Source organism: Mirounga angustirostris, unplaced genomic scaffold (genome assembly GCF_029215605.1).
Source record: "Mirounga angustirostris isolate CCGP_5_RB_7025 unplaced genomic scaffold, mMirAng1.0.hap1 SCAF_1, whole genome shotgun sequence".
NCBI lineage: Eukaryota > Metazoa > Chordata > Mammalia > Carnivora > Phocidae > Mirounga > Mirounga angustirostris.
Window position 1 is genome coordinate 127007010 of NW_026991709.1, and position 12432 is coordinate 127019441.

Here is a 12432-nt window from a genome sequence, read left to right on the forward strand (position 1 = left end):
AGGGGAGACTGGCCTGGAGCAGGATTTTGTAACTTTGGAAACTAGCCCACACAGCACTGATTCAGACACAGCCCACGGCTTTACTAATGTTAATTGGTAAAGGTAGCTGTTGGCCGTTAACATCCACTTGTACCATGTGGATTTGGACTATTATTTTTTTTTAATCATAAAGAACTGATTTATACAAGCACAGTTTAATTCATTCACCAAATACCACTTAGTGAGTGCCTGTTACGTTCTACATATACTGCTACATTCTGGGGGATCTAAAGATGAACAAGACGGACATGATCCCTGCACTCACAAAACTTACTTCCTGTGGAGAGATGGTCAATTAAACAAGAGTGAAAGCACCATTCAAAGCTAGTTATGAAGCACAGTGCTTTCTCCTCCCCACCCTCCAGTACGCTTGTCTCCCATTCCCATGGGCAGCCACTTAAAACCTTTTAATTGATGAGCATGGCTATCTTCCTCCAAATAATGCAATTATACTACTAATTATCTCCCAGGTTTTTTTGAAAAAAAATTACACACCTTCAGAAAAGTTATATGACGAGTATAATGAACACCCGTATACCCTCACCTAGATTTGCATTTGCTTTCTCTCTCTCTCTGCTATTTGAGTTAGTTGCAGACGTCATGGCACTTATCCATAACCCGATGATTACATTTGGGAAATGTGACCTTGACAAAACACTACTATTCATCATCTATAGTCTGTTATATTGCTACTCCTTGGTTTTTTGTTTTTAGCTTTTGCCATCATCTTTTGATTTATGCATTTAGAAGATTCAATTGTCTTGCATCTTCTCTTCCCACCAAACATACATACATTCTCTCACACACATCCTGTTCTTTTATTCTCCCAATATAATCATATTGGCATTGTCATTATGGAAGTACCATTCAGAACCTTACCTCACCACGTAACACCACAGCGATTATTCTGCCCTTTGACTCTTCCAAACTCTTCCCTCAGGTATGTCAGTCTCCTTCCTCTCAGTAATACTGAGCCTGGAGACTGTCTATCAGTTTCATCTTCTTGATGAGTTTGTTCCCAGAGTCTCTGAACTGCTCTGCTCTGGGCTGGTCGTGCTCTAAGTCAGCTGCCAGTTCTTGTCTTGATTATTATCTCTTCACCACCTTCTGGAGAACCCCTCCTTCCTTTATTGGTTACCACACTCAGGGGGAGAACATCTTTCAGGAGCTTCTTACAACACATTCGTGGGAAGTAAAGCTGAGACCTGGTAGGTTTGAAAATGTCTAAATGTTGTCCCCTCACTTAATTGGGAGTTTGGTGGACTCTAGAATCCTAGGCTGGGAAATTATTTTTCCCTTAGACTTTTGAAGGCATCACCCCTTTGTCTTCTAACATTCAGTCCTGAGAAATCCAGTGCTATTCTGATTCTTGCTCCTTTCTGAGAAATGTTCTCTCCTTCTCCTGCCACACCCTGGAAACTTATAGGAACTTCTTGTTTCCATATTGTAAAATTTCACAATGATGTGCATTTGTAAGGGTTTATTTTCATCTGTTGATCTGTTGGGCTGGGTACTCAGTGGCATACTTTTCCTTTCTGGGAATGCTTTTGAATTTTTTATTTTGTTCTCCACCCACCTTAGTCAGCTTGAGCTGCTATAACAAAATAACATAAACTGGTTGGCTTAATTTTCAGAGTTTGGGAAGCTGTAAGTCCAAGATCAAGGCACCAGCAGCTTTGGCAGCTAGGGAGGGCCCTGTTTCTGGTTTTTCACTGTGTTCTCACATGGCAGAAAGACCTCAAGAGAGCTCTCTGGGGTCCCTTTATAAAGGCACCACCCTCATGACCTTATCACCTCCCAAGGCACCACCTCTGATTACCTTTACCTTGGGGTTAGGATTTCATAGGAATTTGGGGAAGGCGGGGGGCACAAATCCATACCATCTCCCTTTCAAAACTCCCTCTTTCCGGACCTACCTTTGTTGGATAATGGGCCTCCTAGACTGGGCCTCCCCTACTTTTACTCCGTCTCCTGTTTTTCCATCTCTTTCTGTTTATTCTGCTTCTTAAGGGAATTTCTTCAATGTTATCTCTCAGTGTCTTCCATTATTTCTCATTTCTGCTGTTTGGTGTTTTTTTGTAAGACCTGATTTTAATTCTCTGGGGAAAAAAATACATTTTTTTTAAAGTGGCATCCTGTTGTTTTGTGCAATGTTTATCTCTAAAGGTATTAAATATGATAGCTTTTTTCCAATGTTCTCTTCTTCCTTTATTGTTTTCTACAAATTACCTTTTTCCTTCCTGTTTTGGCCTCGTTCATGCTTAAAATCCTGACTGGAGGTATACATTTGTTGGTATTCAATCTAAGATTCGACTTCAAAGGTTTTCCATCGTGCTAAGCTGCTTTAGGAATGTCCTGGTCATATGAAGGGTGGGGTACTGTTCAACCCTGTAGCAACTGATAACATTTCCTGCTCTAAACTCAGGACGCACATAAATATTCTGAACTCGTCTTGATCGCTCAGGGATGACAAGACAGTGTCTGGCCAACTCTCACTTTTAAAGCCAGGAAATACACTCCATTTCCTGTCTTGGAATGCTGGGAAACTGGATAGATTACACGGAGGGCTGTTCTAAGTCCTGTAAAATATTCAAGGGTGAGAGTGGGGTTTGAGCTTAAGTTCTGGTTGAATTAACTTTAGTGAATATTTGCACAACTAAATATTTGCAGAATTACTTTCATATGACCTTTTTGAAGACAAATGACTCATTCCTTCACTGACTCAAGTCACATTTTCATAAACTTTTCCATGAAATAAAGAAATTGAGGGCACGGGATTCCTCTTTTCCCGCCCACAGATACTGCCATTTGGCAAGGGCCAGGGAGTGAGGCGAATGTTCCTCGAAGACATTCGATTTCACATATATTGCCACTGGCGTATAACTGAAAACTCTATATACACAGTAACCACGTAACCTTGTTAGATAAACCATATACCTTTTCAATGTTAAAAGATGTAAGCATAAACACTGAATATTATTTATACATGTAACTGAGACTTTCTGTGAACAGTTCTGGAGCCTTTCTTTTCTCTTACAAAGTTATTTTCCTAAACTGGGGGCTTTGTAAAAATGATGAACATGTACACGTCTTTGGTAAGCTTGGTGGAAAAACAAACTTTTTAAACTGGGTCCCCTAGTTCCTGAATTCATGGGGCCCTGGAACCCACAGTAAACTGGCCTTGCCTTTTACTCCTTCAATCTGGAAGTCAGTGGATGGTCAATAATCCAGATGTAAAGTTTTTTGCTCTAAATGCTAAGTAACATATTAAACATATGTAGTGGAAAAAAAAAAAAAGGTAACAGGAAAGTGTTGATGACCAGGACAGATTCCACAGTGGAGGACAGAGAGAGTCTGTTTCATGATAAGCCCAGTTACTTGTGGTAAACAATATTGTTTCATACATAATTCTTAGAAACTATCTAGCTCTGGGCTTTTTAGTATATGTACTGCCAAAGCGAGCACATAGCTCTGGGCTTTTTAACTGGGATTAGAGTGGGACTGAGTTCTTGAATATTTAAAAAATATGTGCTTTTGTACATTTTTGCATGGAGGGCTTATATTATCTTTCATAACATTCCTGGGAGTGAAATATTTCCTGACTGACCAACTTGGGCATTTTATAGAAGAAACCGATGCCCAAGGTCAGAGACCTGAGCAGGGTAGGTTCTGCCTGCCGTGCCAGTGTTCCCCCCCCCCCCCGGATGCCACCACACCATCCAGGAGGCTGGCACCATATCAGGTGTTTACATCTATTGCCTCTTAGCGACAAAACAGCAGGGTAAGGGTGGTGTTAAGGACCTCATTTAAAGTAAGAGGCCACATGGTGAGGGCCTGGACTGCCGCCTGGATGGACCCAACTCGCTCCAGGACAACTGGCAGCCTCTCTCTTGCTCTCACTTGAACAGACTGGGTGCCACGAGACCGAGACACAGAGAGTTCAACGCCAAGTCCACACAGCCTCTTGGGGTCAAAGTTAACGAGCGTGGACTATTTAGAATCAACATCTAGATCCTTTGGCATCAGCAGTGATTCTGAGATAACCTGGATAATTCAAAACTTAATACATACCTTTTTTTTTAAGATTTTATTTATTCATTTGACAGAGAGAGAGAGAGAGAGAGAGAGAGAGAGACAGAGAGCGCACAAGCAGTGGGCGAGGCAGAGGGAGAGGGTGAAGCGGACCCCCTGCTGAGCTGGGAGCCCGATGTGGGACTTTATCCCAGGACCCCGGGAATCATGACCTGAGCTGAAGGCAGATGCTTAACTGACTGAGCCACCCAGCCGCCCCTTAACACATACTTTTAAAAAACCCCACCCAGAAACGCACACTCAGTCCCAGGAGCCAGACAGTTTCTCAGCTCTAAGCCAGTGTCCGTTCCAAGTTTTGGTGTGTGCTGTCGACCAGCAGAGCCATCAGTCCATGCCCCGCCATCTGGACTTTTGCAGGCCAAGGTTTTAGCCCTGGGCTCTTCTTTGGGGAATGGAAGCTGGAGGCTGGTTGCTGCTATCCCTCAGCCCTGCTAGAAATCAACTTCCTGGGCACCTGGGGGGGCTCAGTCGTTAAGCGTCTGCCTCCAGCTCGGGTCATGGTCTCAGGGTCCTGGGATCGAGCCCTGCATCGGGCTTCCTGCTCTGTGGGAAGCCTGCTTCTCCCTCTCCCACTCCCCCTGCTTGTGTTCCCTCTCTCGCTGTCTCTCTCTAATAAATAAAATCTTTAAAAAAAGAAATCAACTTCCCAAGGAATTCTGTATTTTCTAGCTTTTTAAAAAAAATATTTTATTTTTAAGTAATCTCTACACCCAAAGCGGGGCTCAAACTTACAACCCCAAGATCAAGAGTTGCACACTCTACCGACTGAGCCAGCCGGGTGCCCCTTCAAACTCTGAATTCTACATTTCCTAGGGAGACAATGAGACTGGCTTGACTGTATAAATGGTCTGTGCTTCAGTCTGCGGCTGGAACTGTTCATTGAACTCTGTTGCCGGGCATTCTTCTCACTTTAAGTCACTTTCTAGGACTTGCCGCTTGGACCTCATCTGCTGCTGAACAAGCAGCAGCTCAGGGAAGAAGATGTTTTCCTTGCAGGAAACAGGTGGTCTTGCTGACTAAAGATTGTAGCATCTCTGACGTTGGAGCCAAGATAGTTACTCCTTAGTTAGGGATTACACAGCAACACGACTACTTCTAAAAAGACTAAAACATTACAAATCATTTTATGTAGACCTAAAAGTCTTGAAATTTGTTTTACCCTATTCCTGATCCTAAACATAATGAGAAAAATTGCTGTTGACAATTGCTGACTTCAAGGCCATTGTCATGCCCCACGGTTCCCAGAGTCCTTTTGCAGCATTTTAGTCCTTCCAGCAGCCCTGCCCGCTTATCAACCTTACCGCGTAGATAAGGAAACGAGCTCAAAGGAGTCTTTGCATTCTTTGCTCACGCTTCCTCTGGTCATTCAAAGGGAAGTAGTTGCTTTTTTTTTTTTTTTAAAGATTTTATTTATTTATTTGAGAGAGAGAGACTGAGAGAGAGAGCACATGAGAGGGGGGAGGGTCAGAGGGAGAAGCAGACTCCCTGCTGAGCAGGGAGCCCGATGCGGGACTTGATCCCGGGACTCCAGGATCATGACCTGAGCCGAAGGCAGTCGCTTAACCAACTGAGCCACCCAGGCGCCCCAGTAGTTGCTTTTTTTAAAGGAGTTTCTGCACCCAACATGGGGCTTGAACTCATGATGTGGAGATCAAGAGTCACATGCTCTACTGAGTGAGCCAGGTGTCCCAAAGGAAGTGCTTACACCACATAGGACGCCATGTGGTCCTGAAAATTCAAGCAGGCCATTAAATTTCTAGTCAATAGGTTGCCAGAAATAGACTAAGTTTACCTGTAACATTTTTTTTTTCAAACTGCTCTTTCCAAAAGCCTAGTAAAGCTTAGGTAATTAGAGACATTCCATCCTATAATGGAATTTAAAATCAGGAAAGGGATCACAGAATTTCTGGACTGAAAGGGATACTCCAGCTACCTGGTGATACTCCTCACGTTTACTGGCGAGGGCTTGTTCCCTGTGTTCGTCCCCTGCTCTGCTCCTCCACATGGGCTGTGCATTACCTGTGTCTTTGAGTTTCACCACCTGGGACCACCTTCCCTGAGACAAACATAACAAATTGATCACACCCCACTGCTATTTTTTTTTTTTAGCAGGTAAAGAAATTTATTGACAAAGGTTTAGATGTTTTAGGACTTTCTTGTCCTCCACACAGCCAAGAGAAAGTACTGACAATGGATAAACAAAAGGGAAAAGACTCTTCAGCAAAAGATCTTCCGGAACTCACAGCACCACTGGTCAAACACTATAACCATTGCTGTCTATTTTTAAACACGGATCTCACTCCTAAATCACAATTAGGCCGGGATGCCCACACCTCCGTCTGGCACTCAGGATGCTGCCCAACCGACCACTCCCTGGGTCTTAGGCTGGGTTCTCTCTCTTGACCCCTATACACCAACCATACCAGACAACTCCACCTCTCTAAATGTCCTCTACTTTCTTGTCCCCCGCTTGTGCTGTCTTGCTTTTATTCCTAAGAACTGAGGCAAAATGCCCCATGTAGAAGTCTTAGGTAAAGCCTCTACTCCGAAAGAGTAAAACTCAGTTTTCAAATATCTGAGACCCTGCTTTTTCAACAGTTGTTTTGGGTATTTACCCAAAAGTGGAGTTGCTGGATCATATGGTAATTATATTTTTCATTTTCTTAAATTGAAGAATAGCCGACACACAACGTTACATTAGTTTCAGGTGTACAACATAGTGATTCAAGTCTCTACTTTATACTATGCTCACAAGGGTACAACACTACTACAATACCATTGACTATAGTCCCCATGCTGTACCTTTCAACCCCGGGACGTATTCGTCCCATAACCAGAAGTCTGTATCTCCCACACTCTTTTACCTATTTTGCACATCCCCCCATGCCTCTCCCCTCTGGCAATCACTCTGTATTTAGGAGTCTGTTTCTGCTTTTTTATTCATTTAAGATTCCACATATAAGCAAAATTATATGGTCTGTCTTTGACTTACTTCACTTAGCATAATACCTCTAGATCCATCCACATTGCCACAAAAGGCAAGTTCTCATTCTCTACCATGGCTGAGTAGTATTCCATTTAGTATACGTAAGCCACATCTTCTTTATCCACTCATCTATTGGTGATCACTTAGGTTGCTTCCGTATCGTGGATATTGCAAATAATGCTGCAATCAACATAGGGGCGCAAATATCTTTTCAAATTGAGTGTTTTAGTTATCTTGGGGTACCCAGTAGTGGAATTGTTGGATCATGTGGTAGTTCTATTTTTAGTTTTTTGAAACATCTCCACACTGTTTTCCACAGTGACTGTACCAATTTGCATTCCCACCAACAGCGCACAGGTCTTCCCTTTCTTTTCGCCACATCCTTGCCAACACTTGTTATTTCTTATCTTTTTGATTATAGCCCTTCTGGCAGGTGTGAGGTGGTCTCTCATTGTGGTTTTGATTTGCATTTCCTTGAGGATGAGTGGTTATTTTTACTTTTTTTTTGAGGAACCACCACAGTTTTCCACCATAGCTATACCACTGTGTCTTCCCACTAACAGTGCACAAGGGTTCCAATTTCTCCACATCCTCACTGATGTTCATTTTCTGTTTTTTGACAGTAGTCATCCTGTTGGGTGTGAGGTGATATCTCATTGTAGTTTGATTTGTAGTTCCCTAGTGATTAGGGATTCAGCACCTTTTCATGTGCATATTGGCCATTTGTATGCCTGATTTGGAGAAATGTCTATTTAAGTCCTTTGCACATTTTTAAATCGAGTTGTTGTTCGTAGCAGCATTATTCACAGTAGCTAAAATATGGAAACCTAAATGTCCATTAATGGAGGGATGGATAAAGAAAATGTGGCATATACATACAATGGACTATTATTCAGTTTCTTAAAAAGGAAGGAAATTCTGACATATGCTACATGAATGAATCTTGAAGGTATTATGCTAAGTGAAATAAGCCATTCACAAAAAGATAAATATGAAGTATGAGATACTTCAAATAGTCAAACTCACTAGAGATAGAAAGTAGAATGGTGGTTGCCAGGGGCTGGCGAAAGGGAGAATGGGGAGTTTTATCAATCAATTCATGAATACAAAGTTCCAGTTTTAGAAGGTGAAAAGAGTTCTGGGGATGGAGGGTGCTGATGATAGCACATTTTGAATGTACTTAATAACACCTAACAGTACACTTAACGGTTAAGATGATACATTTATGTTAGGTGTACTTTACCACATTAAAGGAAGAAAGGAACAAAACAAACGGTGTTGGGGGGGACTTAGGAACCAGGAAGAGGAAGCTTCCAAACTGGCAAAGACAGGACATTTTCAACTTCAATAAAGATACAGGCATACCTTGGAGATATTGTGGAGTTGAGTCCCAGAGCGCTGAAATAAAGTGAATATCACAATAAGGTGAGTCAAATGAATTTTTTCATTTCCCAGTGCATATAAAAAGAAAAGTTTACATTATACTGTAGTTTATTAGCTGCAGTAACATTATATCTAAAAAATGTACATACCTTAATTAAGAAATAACCTTATTGCAGGGTGTCTGGGTGGCTCATAATTAACTTGAGTTTATCAAGTCCAACTCTTGATTTCGGCTCAGGTCATGATCTCAGGGTTGTGAGATCGAGCCCCACGTCCGGCTCCAGGCTGGGCATGGCATCTGCTTAAGATTCTCTCTCTTCCTCTTCCTCTGTCCCTCCCCCCCCACACTGCTCCTGCTCTCTCTAAAAAACAAACAAAAAACACCTTATTGCTGAGAAGTGCTAACCATCACTTGAGCTTTCAGCAAGTTGTAATTTTTTTGGTGGTGGGGGGGGGTCCCTGCTTCAATGTTGATGGCCGCTGACTTGATCAGGGTGGTGTCACTGAAGTCTAGGGTGACTGTGGTAGCTCTTAAAATAAGACAATGAACTTTGCCACACGGGTTGACTCTTACTTCCACAAATGATTTCTCTGTAGCATGTGATGCTGTTTGATAGCATTTTACCTATAGTAGAACTTCTTTCAAAATTGGAGTGAGTCCTCCCAAATCCTACCACTGCTTTATCAACTAAGTTTATGTGATATTAATCAGTCCTTTGTTGTCATTTGAACAATCTTCACGGCATCTTCACCAGGAGTAGTTCCCATCTCAAGAGACCACTTTCTTTGCTCATCCAGAAGCAGCAACTTTTTTTTTTAAGTGTTTTATTTATTTAGTTGACAGAGACAGAGACAGCGAGAGAGGGAACACAAGCAGGGGGAGTGGGAGAGGGAGAAGCAGGCCTCCTGCCGAGCAGAGAGCCCAATGCGGGGCTCGATCCCAGGACCCTGGGATCATGACCTGAGCCGAAGGCAGACGCTTAACCGACTGAGCCACCCATGCGCCCCGCCCCACTGAAGTCTTGAACCCCTTCAAGTCATCCATGAGTGCTGGAATCAACCTCTTTCAAACTCCTGTTAATGGTGATATTTTGTTTTCTTCCCATGAATCCCAAATGTTCTTAATGGCATCTAGAATCGTCAATCCTTTTCTGAAGGTTTTCAGTTTACTTTGCCCAGATCCATCAGAGAAATCACTAGCTATGGCAGCTAAAGCCTTACAAAACCTATTTCCTAAATAAGGCTTGAAAGTCAAAATTACTTCACGACCCATGGCTGCAAAATGGATGTTGTGTTAGCAGGCATGAAAACGTTAATCTTGTCGTCTAGCTCTATCAGAGCTCTTGGATGACCAGGTGCATTGTCAATGAGCAGTAATATTTTGAAAGAAATCTTTCTTTCTGAGCAGGAGGTCTCAACAGTGGGCTTGAAATATTTAGTAAACCAGGTTACAGACAGATGTGCTGTCATCCAGGCTTTCTTATTCCATTTATGGAGCACAAACGCAGTAGATTTAACATAATTCTTAAGGATTTTTCAAATGGTAAATGAGCATTAGCTTCAACTTAAAGCCACCAGCTGCCTTAACCCCTAATACCCTGTCTTTTGAAGCTTGGAAGTCAGGCATTGACTTCTCTCTAGCTGTGGAAGTCCTAGTTGGCATCTTCTTCCAATAGAAGGTTGTTTCTCGTCTACACTGAGTATCTGTTTAGTGTAGACACCTTCATTAGTTATCTTAGCTCGATCTTCTGCATCACTTGCTGCAGCTTCTCCATCAGCACCTGCTGCTTCCCCTTGCACTTTGATGTTATGGAGACGGCTTCTTCCCTTAAACCTCACGAACCCACCTCTGCTAACTTCAAACTTTTCTTCTGCACCTTCCTCATCTCTCAGTCCTCATAGAATTGAAGAGTTAGGGTCTTGTTCTGGATTAGGCTTTGGCTTAAGGGAATATTGTGGCTGGTTTGATCTTCTGTTGAGACCACTAACACTTTCTCCATATCAGCAATAAGGCTGTTTCACTCTTAGCATTCATGTGTTCACTAATTTCCCTCAAGAATTCTCCTTTGCATTCACAATTTGGCTGTGGTACAAGAGGCCTAACTTTCCACCTACCTCAGATTTTGTCATGCCTTCCTCAGTCAGCTTAATCAGTTCTAGCTTTTAATCGAAAGTCAGAGATGTGCAACTCTTCTTTCACTTGAACACTTTGTGGTCATTGTGGGTTATTAATTGGCCTAATCTCAATATTGTTGTGTCTCAGGGAACAGGGAAGCCCAAGGAGAGACTGGGGAACAGCCAGTGAGTGGAACAGCCAGAACACATACATTTATTAAGTTCACGGTCTTACACAGACATGGTTTGTGATTCCCCCAAATAATTCCAATAGCAACATCAAAGATGAGTGATCATAGATACAAAGAAATATAGTGATAATAAAAAAACTTAAAATATTGCAATAATTACCATAATGTGACACAGAGACATGAAGCGAGCAAATGCTGTTGGAAAAATGGTGCCAAGACTTGCTTGACACAGGATTGCCAAAACCTTCAATTTGTAAAAAAAAAAAAAAAAAAAAAAAAAAATGCAGTATCTGTGAAGCACAATAAAGCAAGTGCAACAAAACAAGGTACGCCTAGGGGCGCCTGGGTGGCTCAGTTGGTTGAGCGACTGCCTTTGGCTCAGGTCATGGTCCTGGAGTCCCGGGATCGAGTCCCGCATCGGGCTCCTTGCTCTGCGGGGAGCCTGCTTCTCCCTCTGACCCTCCCCCCTCTCATGTACTCTCTCTCATTCTCGCTCTCTCAAATGAATAAATAAATCTTAAAAAAAAAAAAAAAAAAAAAAAAAAAAAAAAAAAAAAAAAAAAAACAAGGTACGCCTATAAGAACAAAGGAGTGAAACACAGCAAATGTTTAAATCTATGATACTAAAAAATACGACAATAATGGTACTAGTAAGAAAGCAAATTGGTCACCCTCAGAAGAGGACAGGGAGTAAATTAATTATTTTGAAAGTTGATAAGGAAATGAATTAAGCCTTCCTCCTGCCTTTCCCATACAAAATGTGCCACTGGGTAACAAATAGCAGATAAAAGCAAGCATTTCCTTTTTTCTTTCTTTTATTGAGGTAAAGTTGGTATATTACATTATATTAGTTTCAGTTATACGACATAACAGTTCAGTGTTTGTAGAAACTACAGTGATCACCACAGTAAGTCTAGTTACCACCCATCACTATACAATTGACACCCTTCACCCATTTTGCCTACCCCCGAACGCCTTCTCCCCTGAATATATATATATTTCACATCTTCTTTATCCAAATTCATCCACTGACGGACACTTAGGTTGTTTTCATATCTTGGCTATTGTAAAAAACACTGCAAAGAACACAGGTGGTGCATGTATCTTTCTCAATTAGTGTTTTTGTTTCTGCAGATAGATACCTGGAAGTAGAATAGCTGGGTCATATGGTAATTCTATTTTTAATTTTTTGAGGAACCTCCATATTGTTTTCCACAGTGACTGCACCAGTTTGCATTCCCAACAGTGCACGAGGGTTCCCTTCTCTCCACATCCTCTCCAACATTTGTTATTTGCCTTTTTGATACTAGCCATTCTAACAGGTGTGAGGTGGTACCTCGTGGTTTTGACTTGCATTTCCCTGATAATTAATGATGTCGAACATTTTTTCATGTGCCAGTTGGCCATCTATATGTCTTCTTTGGAAATGTCTATATAGATCCTCTGCCCATTTTTCAATCAGATTTTTTGCTATTGAGTTCTTTACAGATTTTGGATATTAACCCCTTATTGGATATGATTTACAAGTATTTTCTACCATTCAGTAGGTAATGATTTCCTTTGTTGTGCAGAAACTTTAGTTTGATGTAGTCCTGCTTAACATTTTTTCTTTCTTTTTTTGCAGGA

At 41.8% G+C, this 12432-nt stretch overlaps 1 long non-coding RNA gene across 4 annotated transcripts in view; it reads right to left on the reverse strand.

Annotated features, from left to right (window-relative positions):
- LOC135364059 (uncharacterized) overlaps positions 1-11371 on the reverse strand; it is a 29454-nt gene extending 18083 nt beyond the window's left edge. Inside the window, exons 1-2 of one of the 4 annotated variants that reach the window (XR_010410502.1) lie at positions 8650-11371; positions 8483-8515 (exon numbers count right to left, since the gene is read on the reverse strand). This is a non-coding gene — a long non-coding RNA (uncharacterized LOC135364059). Of the gene's footprint in view, positions 1-918; positions 2903-8482; positions 8516-8649 lie in introns of those variants that run through there. The other 3 variants (XR_010410500.1, XR_010410501.1, XR_010410499.1) reach the window with 3 other exon arrangements.
- Positions 11372-12432: the final 1061 nt, after the last annotated feature.